Source organism: Monodelphis domestica, chromosome 4, assembly GCF_027887165.1.
Source record: "Monodelphis domestica isolate mMonDom1 chromosome 4, mMonDom1.pri, whole genome shotgun sequence".
In the NCBI taxonomy this organism is placed as follows: Eukaryota; Metazoa; Chordata; class Mammalia; order Didelphimorphia; family Didelphidae; genus Monodelphis; species Monodelphis domestica.
The window spans coordinates 286,047,687-286,062,395 of NC_077230.1; the positions used below are offsets into that span (position 1 = coordinate 286,047,687).

General features: G+C 38.4%; 1 protein-coding gene and 1 long non-coding RNA gene across 4 annotated transcripts in view; both read right to left on the reverse strand.

The window, feature by feature from the left end:
• The window catches only part of OPCML (opioid binding protein/cell adhesion molecule like), a 1,618,997-nt gene that overhangs the window by 1,512,103 nt on the left and 92,185 nt on the right, over window positions 1-14,709 (reverse strand). The gene's annotated exons all lie outside the window — the stretch shown is intronic.
• LOC130458725 (uncharacterized) lies at window positions 3,256-8,275 on the reverse strand. Its single transcript, XR_008918115.1, has 2 exons — window positions 7,074-8,275; window positions 3,256-4,142 (listed from the first exon to the last, which is right to left on the reverse strand). It is a non-coding gene; the product is annotated as an uncharacterized LOC130458725 (long non-coding RNA).

The window sequence follows — 14,709 nt, forward strand, 5'->3', positions numbered from 1 at the left end:
TGTTAAGATTTTCTGTATCCTTTCAGATGTCTAGATAATGCACAAAATAATAAATCAAGCCTTGATTTGTAGTGTTTGTGCATTCTCAAGGTGTAAAACCTCACATTGAAAAATTAACTATCGGTAACTTTGGCTTCAAATACCTACTAGCTGTATGACCTTGAGCAAATCACTTAACCCTGTTTGCCTCAGTTTCCTCACCTGTAAAATGAATAGGCAAGAAAAATGTCAGGTTACTCCAGTATCTTTGCCAAGAAACCCCCAAATGGGGTCTCAAAGAGTCTGAAAACACTCAACCACAAAACATGTGCCTATCTATCTCATTCTTCTACTCAATAAGCTCCAAAGGCTCCTATACTAACTCTAGGATCAAATATTATTTCATCTTTGGCTCATCTTTTTTTAGTCTCTATTTTTTGGATAAGTTTTGTAATGAGAATAATTATTGGTACAATAGTTCCTCTAAGCAAATATATACCTATTAGGTATGGATGTTTGGAATTTTTTTTTAATAATCGTAGTACAAAATTAAAAAAAATTGGAGACCATGGCCCTAAAGCTGTGATATATCTCTGTCTCATTATACTCCCACTGGGTGTCAAAATCTTCAAAATAGCTTGCAACAATTTTTCCAACATAACCTCTTACAATGAGTATTCTCACTAAAAAAAAAAAATGGTCCAAACAAAATTGTTTTCTTTTATTGTCACCTAAGTAACCTTAACTACTTTTGCTGGTGCTAACTCTCCTTGCTTGAAATTTCCTCTCTTTCCTTTTTCAAACCCTAACTCTTCCCAATGTTTAAGGTTTAACTCAAATCTCTCTTCTGTGAAAACATTCTCAATCAAGAGGTTTATCTCGTCTTACACCTGGAGTGCTGTGATCACTGTCCTCTGAATTACTGTAGCTTTATCATTCTTTGGGCATTTATTACCTTTCCCCTTAAAGGGTAGTTAGATAACCCAGTGGTTAAACTGGGTCTGGAGGCAGGAAGACCTGAGTTCAAATCTAATGTCAGATATTTACTAGCTGCAAATCACTTAACCTTTACCTTAGTCTCATCCTCTATTAAATGGAAATAATAATAGCACCTCTTTTAAGAGAACCTATTAAACATTTATCAGCACACTTCTGAATATTCACTTTCAGAAAATCCCTTTGATAGCTGTATGGAGGATGTATTGGAGTAGAGAGAGACTTGAACCAGAGCTATGAATTAGGAGGTTGTTGAAGTAGGTGAGTTGTGCTAAGGGCCAAATAAGATAATGATTGTTAAATGTTTAGCATAGTGCCTGGCACATAGAAAGTGCTATGTAAATGTTAGCTATCATTATTATCTTGTAGAGGTAACTAGATGGCACAGCATATACTGAGCTGGACCCAGAGTCAGAGAGACCTGGATTCAAATTTGGCCTCAGATACTTACTAGGTGTGTGACCTTGTGTAAGTCCCTTAACCTTTGTCTATCTCAGTTTCATCATCTGCAAAAAGATGATAATAATAGTATCTATCTTAGAGGGTTGTTGTGAAGATCTAATTAGATACTATTTACAAAGTGCTTAATACAATGTTTATAAAGCCCAATGACTGCAAATATTTAAAAAGAGTTTAGCCCCGCATATAGTAGACAATTCAATAAAGATTTACTCCTTACTTTCCCTTTACTTCCCCCTTGTTCATATGACTATCTCTTTCTACCCTGGTAAGATTATAAACTTCCTGAGAGTAAAAAATTGTCTTTAGCTTTATTCCTACTTTCCCACAAACCTCAGCACTGAACAATGCTTTGTCTCAGAATGGGGATTCAGTCCATATCTTTTTACTGTGGATTGATTTTGATCAAAAAGATCTGATAAATTTTACTTTGACACAATTAAAGCTTGGACCATTGGTACTCAACAGTCCCAACTCCAGGCAGCAGGCTATAATGTCTCCAGTGGCATGGTTAGTTCTGTAAGGCAGGGCTCCCCGATCCTAAATAAGAACTGGGAACTAAAAGAGGAAGCCTCTAGTATCGTGTATGGGAATCCTGTTAAGTCTAAGAGAACTGGGCCAATCATTCCTATGATTCAGATTCTCCTGGGGGAAATGGGGTGGGGTGCAATTCTTCTGGAAGAGGCCAGATCATTGAGTTACACTAAAGCACAAAATTAAGGCCAGTTATTAGCTAGGTCAATATTAAAAGCAAATATCTTTGCCTCCTTCATGTGGTATTTCTAAGTAAAGGTGGATTTCTTTGCCATTGCCTTGATTTGCTATTCAGTTCTGCCCTTTGTTTTAAATAAAAAGACACTCATCCCCTCAAACCTTTTTACCCTCGAATCCCCAGCAATGTCCAGCATTGAAAAACTACTCATTTATGACAGCCAGGCTTCATGGCGCAAAAACCTCACTAGATCCAGTTTACATTTTTCTGTGGATCTCCTTATACAGGTTGGAAAAATAGGTCCTACTTGGTAGCAGTTTGATTCACACTTATATTACTCTTCTCCATTTGTCCCCATAGTCAGGGATCGCCTAGATATGTTTCTGTGTGTCAAGAATTTGTAGTGTGATTTCTCTTAGCTCTGGGGGTAGCTTTCTAGTCTGGCTCACTTCTTGTTTCCTAAGCCTTACCTTCTGTCCTAGTAACAGCTCTAAGAGAGAAGGGCAAGGGCTAGGTAAATGGAGTTAAATGACTTGTCCAGGATCACACAGTTAGAATCTGCTAGATTTTTAATCCAAATCCTCCTTGGAGGCACTTGGTACATTGTGTCACCTAGAGGTTTGCTTTTTTCTGGTTTACTTTTATGGGTTCTTTTGAGAACAGTTAGAAAACTGGAACAGCGATGACTTGGTATAAACACTGGAGGAGCTAACCATTCAAAAAACTCCAGGGTATTCCCATTAATTCTAGGATAAAATATAGACTGCTTTGTTTGGTATTTATAGCTTTTTACATTCTGACCACAACCTACCTTTCCAGTCCTATTTTACATTACTCTATTTTGACATTTTTATCACCATTTCTTTGTCCTTTCCAGTACCCCATGCCTGGAATATATTTTCCCCTCCAGTGAAGAAAGTGCTGGGCCTGTTCAAGAAACCAGGAAAACCTGAGTTCAAATATGTCCTCAGACATTAACTGTGGGTCTCAGCAAAGCACACAACCTCTATCCTCAGTTTCCTCAACTGTAAAATGGGTATACAAATAACACCAATTTTCTTAGGCCATTCACTAGATAAAATAACCATAAAGTCTTCGGCACATAATAATCTTGTAAAACATTTGGCACTTTAATAAATATTTGTTTACTTCCTTCCCAGCTTTTTTTACTCTCTCCCAAACAGATTTGTACTCATTTTGCATATAACTATTTATGTATCAGTTGTTACCTCAGGTAAAATGATGGCTTCTTGAGGGCAGGGGTTATTTCATTTTTTAATCTTTTTATTATTTTAAGATTTTTTATATTTCAGAACCTGGTACATGTAGTAAAAACATAACAAATATTTGTTGATTAACTCATTGCCTCACATAGTAGAAGCTTAACACATTTCCCCTTCATTACTAAATCTGTATAGATAACATTTCATCCCAGAATAGCTTTTTATTCTTGTATCTCTGGTTGCTTATTTTTATTTATTCTTAATATTTTATTGATAACTTTATTTTTACATCATTCATTTTTAATATATCACTCCCCCTTCTTTTGCCCAGAAAACCAAACTAAAATAACAAAATAAAAATATTTTAAAAGAAAAAAGGGAAATACAGGAAAACCAACAATTATGAAGCATTCCTTTTTTGTTTTTTTTTTCAGCTTCCATCCATTGGATTAAAAAAAAGATAAAATTACCAAGTCTTTATCCTCTATGCACAGTCAATCAAAACAGCTTCTCACATCAGTCATGTCTAAAATACATTTCTCGTTTTGCCTATTAGTCCATCATTTCTCTGTCATGAGGTGAACAATGTTCTTTATCAGTCCTCTGGAAACATGGCTGATCACTCGATCATAGTTCTTAAGTCTTTCAAAACTGTTTTTACAATATTGATTTAAAGCATAAATTGTTCCTCTGGTTCTCTTGATTTCACTCTACATCATTTTGTGCGAGCCTTTCCATGCCTTTTTGAAACCATCTTCTTCCCTCATTTCTGACTGTAAGGGCAAAGTAAGGAGCCATCAGGAAGGTTAGAAAAACCTTGTCACTACAACTATTCATAAAAAGCTGGTCACATTTTCAGCTTGAATATGTGAATATATGAATGTAGAGAAGTAGTCAGAGCCTGATTTCCATTCCAAGGTCTCAACAGAATTAGGGCTGGAGTTTATAATGCCAAAACATTGGGGAGGGTGGTTATGGGGGAGGAAGGGAAGGTAATCTTGAGTTTAATATCAGAGAGGGGAAGAAAGCTAAACTAGCAATTACTGTCCAGTGGGTCTAATTCAATGCCTACTAAAAATTTGGAATAAATATTAAGAAAAAAAATATGTAAGCACTTAGTGGGTAATGGAAACTCCAGGGAAAATGCCCTAACAGTGAGGCCTATTAGGCTGGGAAATGGTCTATTAGACTCTGGAAGAACCTCCTCAGGGAAATGGTCAGATCTACTATGCTAGAGTCATTTAAAACTGGACACACACACATACTCTCTCAAGAAGATGCCATGAGCTACAAGCTAGTACCAGCTAAAGGGGGTCATATGCACAAGTGGTACTCTATCCCTGTTTCCCTCATTTTAGCTCTATGGCTATCTGCTTCCAATGCCACATTACCCTCTGTGAAGACAGAGAGGTAATTTGATTGCCTGGGGTGGTACTTGCCTGGTAGTCTGTGAGCTGAGCCAAACATCTTTGTATTTTTCCACTAGAGGTTAGAGGAAGGGAGCAGTGAGCAGTTGTAACCTGAGGCCCTAGAAGTTGTGCATTATTGGGCAGGCACTGGAAAGGTCTGCCCAAGCTCCTTTGGGTGGGCCATCTCAGCCTCCCCTTGACCTCTGTTCTGTGTCTGGCTACAGCACACTAAGGTCTCTTTAAGTCAGCTCTTGAAGAGGGTGAAAGGAAAGGTAAGAGGGTGATGATGTCCCTTTAAATAGACAGCTTGAACAGCTTTCCCCAAAGAGAAGGAGCTGAACGAGAGTCTGCCACTGTCTTGGAAGGAGGAGGCTATCTGCTGGAAACAGCCAAGACCTTTAGCTCAAATCCATTAATCCTCTTTATTAAACCTGGGTCACCTCTGAGTCTTGGCAAATTAACCAGCATCTCCCCACTGCAAGTGCACCAAGAGGAAACACACTGTACACTGCCTGTAATTTTCATGGACCAGGGCTCTGGGGTCAGAGGGCTTCCCAGGCTCTAGTTTCTGCTTTTGTCAATTTAAAAGGGAACATCAGCCACACTTGTATAAATTACAGGCAAGACTGTGGGGAGACCCCGGCAGCTGCAGCATCTCTGTTCCAAGCAGTAGGGCAGGGCAGGCAGCCTGTAGGCAGCAAACCACTCTGCTGCTCTGATAATTCCTAGGATGTGGCTGAAGTCAGGGAGCCAGCTGCAGTTCAGAGCCAAGGGGACTACTGAGTTGGGGGTACACACAGGTCTGCCCTCTGAGCTCCTTTTTGTCTATTAGCAACTTTCAGGAAGAAGGACTAATGGTTCCTCTTTTTGCTCCTTTCCAAAGTCTTCAATATAGGGATCTAAATTTCTCTGTATTTGACTGGAGCTAGGGGTAGTAAAAATGAAACACTTATATGGAGTATGAAGGAAGTAGATCTAACTTCAAATCCAGCTACCAACTTCTCGTTTCCTTTCCTTGAATGACATGGGCTTCCCAGATATACCCCCCAACATCCATTCGAATTCTATTCCCCTCCCCTTAAATTTATATCCATTCAAATTCTCTTACCATGTGGCTGTGTGACTTTAAATAAGTCACTTAACTTCACTAGGACCCAGTTTCCTCAACTATAAAAATGAAGGGGTTGTATTAGGCAGTATCTAGCCCATTCTAACTTTAAATTTATGATCTCATGAACTCTCCTACTCAATTTCTTCATCTGGAAAGTGGGGGGTCTAGGATCCCTCTTCACCCATTCAGATAAATGTGAAGTGTAATGTCCAAAATGTTTTGCTTTAGTTCAAGCATTATTAGAATCTGAGGAACGGAGTTCTGTATCTACTTTTAGGCTCAAATTTACCTAAAGGATTTTAGAGGAGGGGTAGGGCAAGAAATTTGAAGTGTGGTCAGACCAGAGCTATGAAAAAATAATTAAAATTTTGGAAACACTAAGAAAAGGAATGCTTTAGTCTGGAGAAGGCCAATCAAAAGGTAAACTTTAGACCCATCTTTAGAACAATCATGGGAAAGTATAGTGGTCCTTTTGCTTTCCATTTTTCTTCTTTTGTCCTCACTGAGGACTTTAGCAGGGGAAAGATAATTTATATTCTCACTCCAGACTTGCAACCCTGGGACTTCTTTGGGGGGAGGGGGGAATTCATTTAGGGGATATGTAAAATGAAGAGTAGTTTCTGAGAGCATAGACATGATAAGATTGAGGGATAGTTTGAAGAAGGTTGGAAACCTCACACTGAAAGGTCACATTCCTGGAAATTGGGGTCTGCATTTTGATAATTAAAGAGAAATGAGGGAAAAGAAGGTACCATTATACAGTCAATGAGTGTGATTTTTCTTCTAAAAACAAAAATCAGGACATGATAAAGATTTCCCCCCTAATTTGAAAATAGATATGAAATTTGAAACCTATGCTATTCTAAGAAAACAAGTTACCTTAATTATACAACTCTTGTGTCCCACTCCCCTTTAGCCTTGCTACTTTAAAAGTTCTGGGGTTAGGGATAGAAGGGAACTTGGGGGACAATTTTTAAAACTTTTTTATGATGAGTAAACTGAAGCTGAAAGACCTTAAAGAGACTTGCCCAGAAATCCCCAGCTAGCAGGCGTCTAAGGCAGGACTGGTATTCAGGTCTTCTGACTGCAAGCCTGGCACTTTTTCACTGTGACACCTCCTACCTGTGTCCATAGATAGACATTGTCTAAACCTCACGGTTAAGTTTTTTTTTTTTTCCCCTCACCTTTCTCTTAGGGTAGGAAAGCTGTTCAATGACTTATGGCTTCTTATTTGCCAGAGGCAGGATCTTGTATCCCACCTCTAAAAGCTGGACAGTCGATTGGAATGAAAGACACGTTCTAGGCCCAGGTCACAGTACTCCTTGGCTCCTGCTGAGTGCAAATGGAATGCTACTTTCCCAGATAATTTCGAAGTCTTTTAGGAAAGGGAGGAAGGCGGGAGGGGTGAGGAGAGAGCCCCATGAAAAGTATTTCCAGAGCACAAATCAAAGAAAAATATAAGTACTTTCTCCTTTCTGTTCTCGCACCAGCAAACACAGCCTAGGAACGTTAATCCAAATTCGGACATGCCTCGCTCTGACCCAGTCCAAGGGGATTGTATTTGCCATATCCGCGTGAATTGCGGATGGATTATCTGCTGTCACCGAGAGTCTCCCGGCTTCTGTCAGCTCCTTTCCCAGCTGTTCTGCTATTAAAACTGGGGTTGGGTGGGGTAGGTTTTTGCATATTTAATCATTTCAAAGTCATTCTCCCGACACAATGGTTTCCTCCAGCAGTGGCAGTGGTTCCTGGAGAAGAAGCACCTGGGGTCTCCATCTCATTCAGTGAGCAATGGGAGGAGCCAAGGCCCCCAACCATTTCTATTGGAAAGGGAGAAGCTTCATGGGGCTCCCATTAAAGTGTTGGTGGAATGATGTCAGGCGGTTGCCCACAGGCACGTAGGGCGGGTCTCTGGGAACCTGGAGGAGAGAAATTACACTTTTCTCTCCAAGTCCACCTGCCTGCTTCGAGCCAATTTCGACTCCCTTTAATTCAATTCAGCTCCTCCTGACCTCAGCAGGCTGGAGTTTCAGAGTTACTTTCAACAGATAGCACCAATTACCAAGGTGTGAAAATAGAAGACTTGGAATTCTGAGAACAAACCCCGAGACGGGGAACTTTATTGAACTGAGAAAGAAGGTTAGGAGGAAGAGGAAGGAGGAGGAGCTGGCTAACTAGCTCTCTCCTTGGGTTTCTCTGCCTCAGCTGGGCAATCAGAGAGGATGTCTGGAGGAACTAAGTTTCTAGCGGGAGGGAAGCATTTCCACAGGCTTCAATGGAGAATTCCTGATTGAGGTCCTAATATTCAAAGATGTCAGTATCCCAAGGAAACCGGGACTCGGAATTAAGTGGACTGCATCAGAAGTAGCAAAGAGCAGCATAGGGGGGCGGGGGATGGGGAGGGGGAAGAGACCATTTAAAAAAAAAAAAGATATTGCAAGGGCTAGTTTCACCGACTTGGATGTATGAAATTTCAACCTCATATTCTTCTGAAAAAAAAATGGGGATCATAAACTCAAGTATAACAGGGTTATTAAGAGCAACTGAGAGGAGAAACTGTCTTTTGCTTTTTCTCTGTATCCTTAATGCTTAGTACATTGCCCAGCACTTAATAAATCCTTTTGTTATTGTTTAGTCAATTAGTTGTGTCCGACCCACTATTTAGGGTTTTCTTGGCAAAGATACTGTAGTGATTGCCTTTTCCTTCTTCAGTTCATTTTATACATGAGGAGATTGAGGCAACCAGGGTTAAGTGATTTGAGTAGAGGCACACAGCTAGGCCAGATTTTAACACAGGTTCTCCTTTTTTTAAGGCTGTCACTCTATCCATTATACTACTTAACTATCCCTAATAAATGCATAGCCTAATCCTCAACTGTGGGTCACTCCTGCCATATAGGAGATCATGTATGATAATGGAAAGAGTAGAAGCTCTGGAATCAGAAAATTTGGGTTCACTTCCTTTTCTGATACTATTTAAGTAAACTTAGTGGGACTCTTGTGACCACTGTTCTCTTTAGTTTCTGATCTATATATAATCCTCTACTCTCTCTCCTAAGCCTCCAAGCCTGCTGGAAGTCAAAATACTGCTGTTTGGGGCCTCCCACCAATTTTTTAGGATCAAACCTCTCTCTCTGATTGATTCCCTATAATACCTTCTGCAATCATTCACACAAACCTTTGCAAGCCTCCAAATCTAACCTTAGCATCATACTCTAATTGAGGCTCCCTCATTTTCCACAATAAAAGTTCCTTGATAACAGATAAAAAACACACACACACATATATATATATATATATATATATATATATATATACACACAAAAAAAAATCCCTATGTATATATACCACACAGAGACATATATAGCATAGTGTGTACATAGGTGTATATGTATGTATATGTGTATACATATAAATGCAGCCCATGTATATATATAACTTAAGTCTTGTGGTATTCTAGCCATCCTAATAGGTTATACATGTCCAAAACATGTGTGTATATCCACACACATGTAGCTACACAATGTTTTCCAAATGTCAATACATATATATCTATATGTATACTGTGTCTACATAATGTGGGTATATATACTACATACATGTGGGTATATACTATGCTATGTCTTGACATTGACATATATACACATATATGTGTTTTATACATTCATAACCTAGCAGGATGCCTAGGACACAGCATTTAATGTTTGTTGAATTGAATCCTCCATACCTCAAAATTTTTCTCTACTATTACTTAGCCCATCTCCTTCCCAATGTTAACCCTCAAATTACATATACTCTTGATAATATCCCTTCTGGGGTCTGATTCCAACAATACCTCTTTCATCTCTACTAGCTTGCATTTTTCCAGTTCATTCTCTACTCTTTTAAAACATGCCCATGATACCCCATTCTAAAAAGAAAACAAAAACAAAAACAAAAACAACCCTCCATCTTGACATCCCTTCAAGCTATCATTCTCTTTCTTTTCACTATTGAACTTTGGTGAAGAGTAGACCTCTTAGGCTCCTTCCAATCTAAAATTCTGTGATCCTGTTATATTCTCTTACCACCCACTCCACCCTGACAACTCTATGGAAAAGCTCTCTCCAAGGTTACCTAATTGTTAAATCCCATCACCTTTTCTCAGTCCTTAACCTCCAAGACCTTTATTCACCAAGATATAATATTAAACATTTCCATATTCTGAATATTCTCTTCCTTTTGCTTTCATTCAAGGATAAATACTACTTTCTCCTAACTTTCCCTCCCTATATACACCTTCTTTCTCTCTCCTTGTCTGGTGTGTCTCTCTCTCTTCTTTTTTCCTTTCTGTCCCCAAAATGTGACTTCTATATGACATTGTCCTCAGCTCTCTTTTTTTTCTCTACCCTCCCTGCATCAGTGCTTTCATCCACTTTCTTAGGTTCAGTGATCACTTCCATCCTAGTAACTCTATGATCTATATTTATTCTTAACTGTTCTAGAAGTATCTGAGGTAGGATTAGAACTTGGATCTCCCTTGACTCCAAGTCCAGCACTCTATCCACTACCTGGCTGCCCTACTATAATAATGGAACAGAAGCTGGACTTGAAGTCAGGAGGGAACCAGGTTTGGATGCTCCATTGGACACTAAGTTTGTGGCCATAAGAGTCATATAAACTCCTGACTCACCTGTTAAGTATGAATATTCACATATATAGCCTTCATTTCACAGGGTTGCTGTGAGAATCAAATGATAAAATAAATGCAAGTCACTTTGTAAACTTCAAAGTCCTAGGTAAACTTCAGCCAATATACAGATCTCTCTTTTATCCTTATCACACTCTTTCTTGCTCCAGGCCTAGGATCTCACATACTCTGCTCAGGTAAAGATCAGCAATTCAATTAGAGGCATTGAGAGTTGTCTGGAACCTTAAAGAATCAGTCATTCAATGAGCATTTATTAAGAATCTGCCATGTGTCAGGCACTGTGCTAAGCATCAGGGATTCAATAAAAGGTTAAAAAATCAATTCTTCCATTCCTCAAGAAGCTTACAGTCTAATGAGGGAGATAACAAGCACAATATATACATATAAGCTATATAGGAAACTGATTTAAAACGAGGAAGCATGGGAATGAAGAGGGACAGAGAAAGGCTTCCTGTAAAAGGTCAAATTTTCAATGGAACTTGAAGGAATCTAGGGGGTGAGGCAGAGATGAGAGGGGAGAGATTTTCAGGCATGGGGAACAGGAAGGGAAAATGTCTGAAGTCAGGAAAGGGGTGTCTTGTTCTAAGAACAGCAAGAAGGCCAGTATCACTGGATCAAAAAGCACATGGGGAAAGGGTGAAGGAGTAAGATGCAAGAAGCTTGGGAAAGTTGGGGGGGGGTAGGTTTTGAAAGGCTTTCAAGGACAGAGGAGTTTTACATTTGATGCTGAAGGTAAGGAATCATTAGAGTTTATTAAGTAGGGGTGGAAGTGAGGGTGGCATGATTGGACCTGTACCTTAAAAAAATCATTTTAACAGCTGAGTATAGTAGAGATTATGTTGCTTGGCAGTGATCATGTGGCTAGTGTGTTTCACAAACAATATTTGAACTTGTGTCTACCTAGAGAACTGGCAAAAGCTACAAATCAGGGATTGATTTATTGTTTTGTTAATGTTCTAGATATGTCATGAAGAAAACTCCCTAAATGATTAAACTTTAAAAGTGTATAGTACATATATTTTCCCCCTAGGGTCAGTTGTTAAATGTTTACCAGAACATCTCTTATTTTTTTTCTTTTTCTATTCTTGTCCCCAGTTTCTAGGACAGTGGTTCAGTTGTTGTTCAGTTGTATCCAATTCTTCTTAACCCCATTTGGGGTTTTCTAGGCAAAGATATTTGCCATTTCCTTCTCAAGCTCAGTTTAGAGATGAGGAGCTAAGCAAAGAAGGTTAAGTGACTTGCTCAGGGTCACCCAGCTAGTAAGTGTGTGAGGCTAGATTTAAGCTCTTGAAAATGGTTTTTCTTGACCAAGACCTCCATCCACTGTGCCACCTGGCCCACCTACAGTGGCATAGAGAAGGTGATTTTTGCTGATTGATTAAGGGCCCCTCTGTGCAAGGCACTGGGCTAGGAGCTGAGGATGCAATAAGGTAAAAAGTGAATAATCTTTGTCCTTAAGAACCTTACATTCTGGAAAGGTTTAATACAGACAAGTAAATAATTATCATTTATAAAGTATTATATGTAAAACATAGTAGAAGCTTAATAAATGCCTGGAATTTAATTGGATCAAAGAAGATAGTGTATGTTAAGATATCTTCTTGCTCTAAGAAACCGCACAGATGTAAGGTGTTAGAACTTACCAGCATTATTATGTATTCTGGCTCTGAACCACTCTAATGACTGAGGTTGAAACCCCTAGGGAAAGCAAGTTGTTCCCCATTGCGTTATAGTCAGATAAATGGGGCTCTTAGTATTACAAAGATTTCCCTATCATTAGTGGATTCAACTGAAAACTAAAATACAGGAAGAAACAATTAGCTAATTGATGAATCTGTATACTATTTATACTTTTACTGGGGAAGACAATGCTTTATGCAAGTCACAAAATGAGAGCATTCCCCAGTATACATGGTCAAAATATATAAAAAGGGTATTTTAAAGAAAGAAATCCAAGCTATCTATAACCATGTGAAAAAAAGTTCTAAATCATTAATAACCAGGAACATGACAAATAAAGCAATTTTTGTGATTTTACATTATATCCACCAGATCAGCAAAGAGGACAAAAGAGGAAACTGACACATGTTGGAGGAACTAACAGAAATGGACAAAGTAGTGCAATATTTGGAGAGTTATAAAAAGGGGTCCAACCATTCTGGAACCTTGCTCCAAAAGTTACAAAACTGTACTTATGCTTTGACACAGCTATAACACTGCTATGCCTATAACCCAAAAAGGTCAAAGAAAGAGGGATAGGACCTATGTATGCAAAAATAATTATAATAGCTCTTTTCATGGTAGCCAAAACATAGGGAGAAAGGGGTTATCCTCCTTTTGAGGAATCTAAACAAATTATGATATGGGCATTTCTACTGTAACATGACTTATACATTCACCAAAAGCAATCCATTAGGCAAAATTAGTCAATAAAAATATTTTTTATGGGGGATATGGAGGGTTTAGGAGGACTATGTTTAAAGACTATCAGTGACATATTTTTTTTTCAAAAGGAATCTAATAAAAATGGTAGTACAGGGGGCAGCTAGGTGGTTCAGTGGATTGAGAGCAAAGTCCAGAGAAAATCCTTAGTTCAAATCTGACCTGAAGATACTTCCTAGCTGTGTGGGGCAAGTCATTTAAACCCTATTGCCTAGCTCTTAACTCTTCTGTCTTGGAACCAATACTTAGTATTCATTCTAAGACAGAAGGTAAAGGTTTCAAAAAAGAAGTTAGTATAGTTATGTTCAATCCTTAAGAAATACATAGATAATACAATAAATAGTAGCCATTACTTAAGCTTCTTTCTACTGCTAAATCTAGCATATGGCTATAGTCATAGAAGCAAGTTGGGCAGGCTGCAATTCTGGGGATTGGGCTACAGGCCATGGTGGAAGGCAGAGGGAATAAATGTGGGAGAAAGAGGAGGAATGGACCAGATTTCCTCCAGCCTCTCTTCCTATTATACCAGAAGGTGTACAATAAATATGGCATTTTACTTTGAAAAAGACCTGAAGTTTGCTTGTGGAACTTGTTGTCGGAAGTATGAGTGAGTCACTAGGAAAATGTTGTATTTTTCTGCATTCTCAAAGAAACAAACTTAAAATTCAAGTTATGCTTAAAATGTTCCCTAATATATCAATTGATATGGAACAAATTCTCATTTTTGAAATACATGTTATAGAAGAACTAATTTTATAGGGATATAATGGAATATTATTGAGCCATAAGAAATAACAAAATCGGGGGCAACTGGGTAGCTCAGTAGATTGAGAACCAGACCTATAGACAGGAGGTCTTAGGTTCAAATCTGGCCTCAGACACTTCCTAGCTGTATGACCCTGGGCAAGTCATTTGACCTCCATTGCCTAGCCCTTACCACTCTTCTGCCTTGGAACCAATACACAGTATTGACTCCAAGACAGAAGATAAGGGTTTAAAAAAAATAACAAAATGGACAGTTTTAGAAGAAACTGGTGGGAGACCTCTATCAACTGATGCAGAGTTGTGAGCAGAAACAGGAAAACAATTTATACAGTAACAATAACATTGTAGAGAAAAAACCACTTTGAAAAGAATTTAGAGCTGTGATGAATGTAGTCCAAAAGACTTATACTGAAACATGTCAGCCACTTTCTGACAGAGAACTGCTGAATTTAAAATCCAAAAAAAAAAAAAAAAGATATATTCTCACATGACCAAAGTGGGAATTCCTTGATTGTTACAATGAGATTTTGTTATTCATTTTTTGCTTGTTTGTATTAAATTAGGGAAAGGGAGTAATGGAAAGGATAGATTATAAATGTATAATAAAAAATAAATAACTTTCTGGTTTGGTTTCATTTTATATAAAAGATCTTATATCTAAAGTGTATACTCGTATCAATCTGTGAAAGTGCCATTGGTTAAACCCAAGTTTTTGTCATGAAATGCAAGAGTAGGAACCTATTTGTGTATTTTAAATATTTTCACTTCTCTTGAAGCCTACATTTTAGGGAAGTCAGGGTATATTGTGAAAATAATTTTATTTATTCAGGATCTCTTCAAAAATATTTGGTGAATATAATTGGTGGTGGGGGGCATCATTTGGGAATGGGAAGAGACCTTAGAAGATTCCTTAATTTATAACC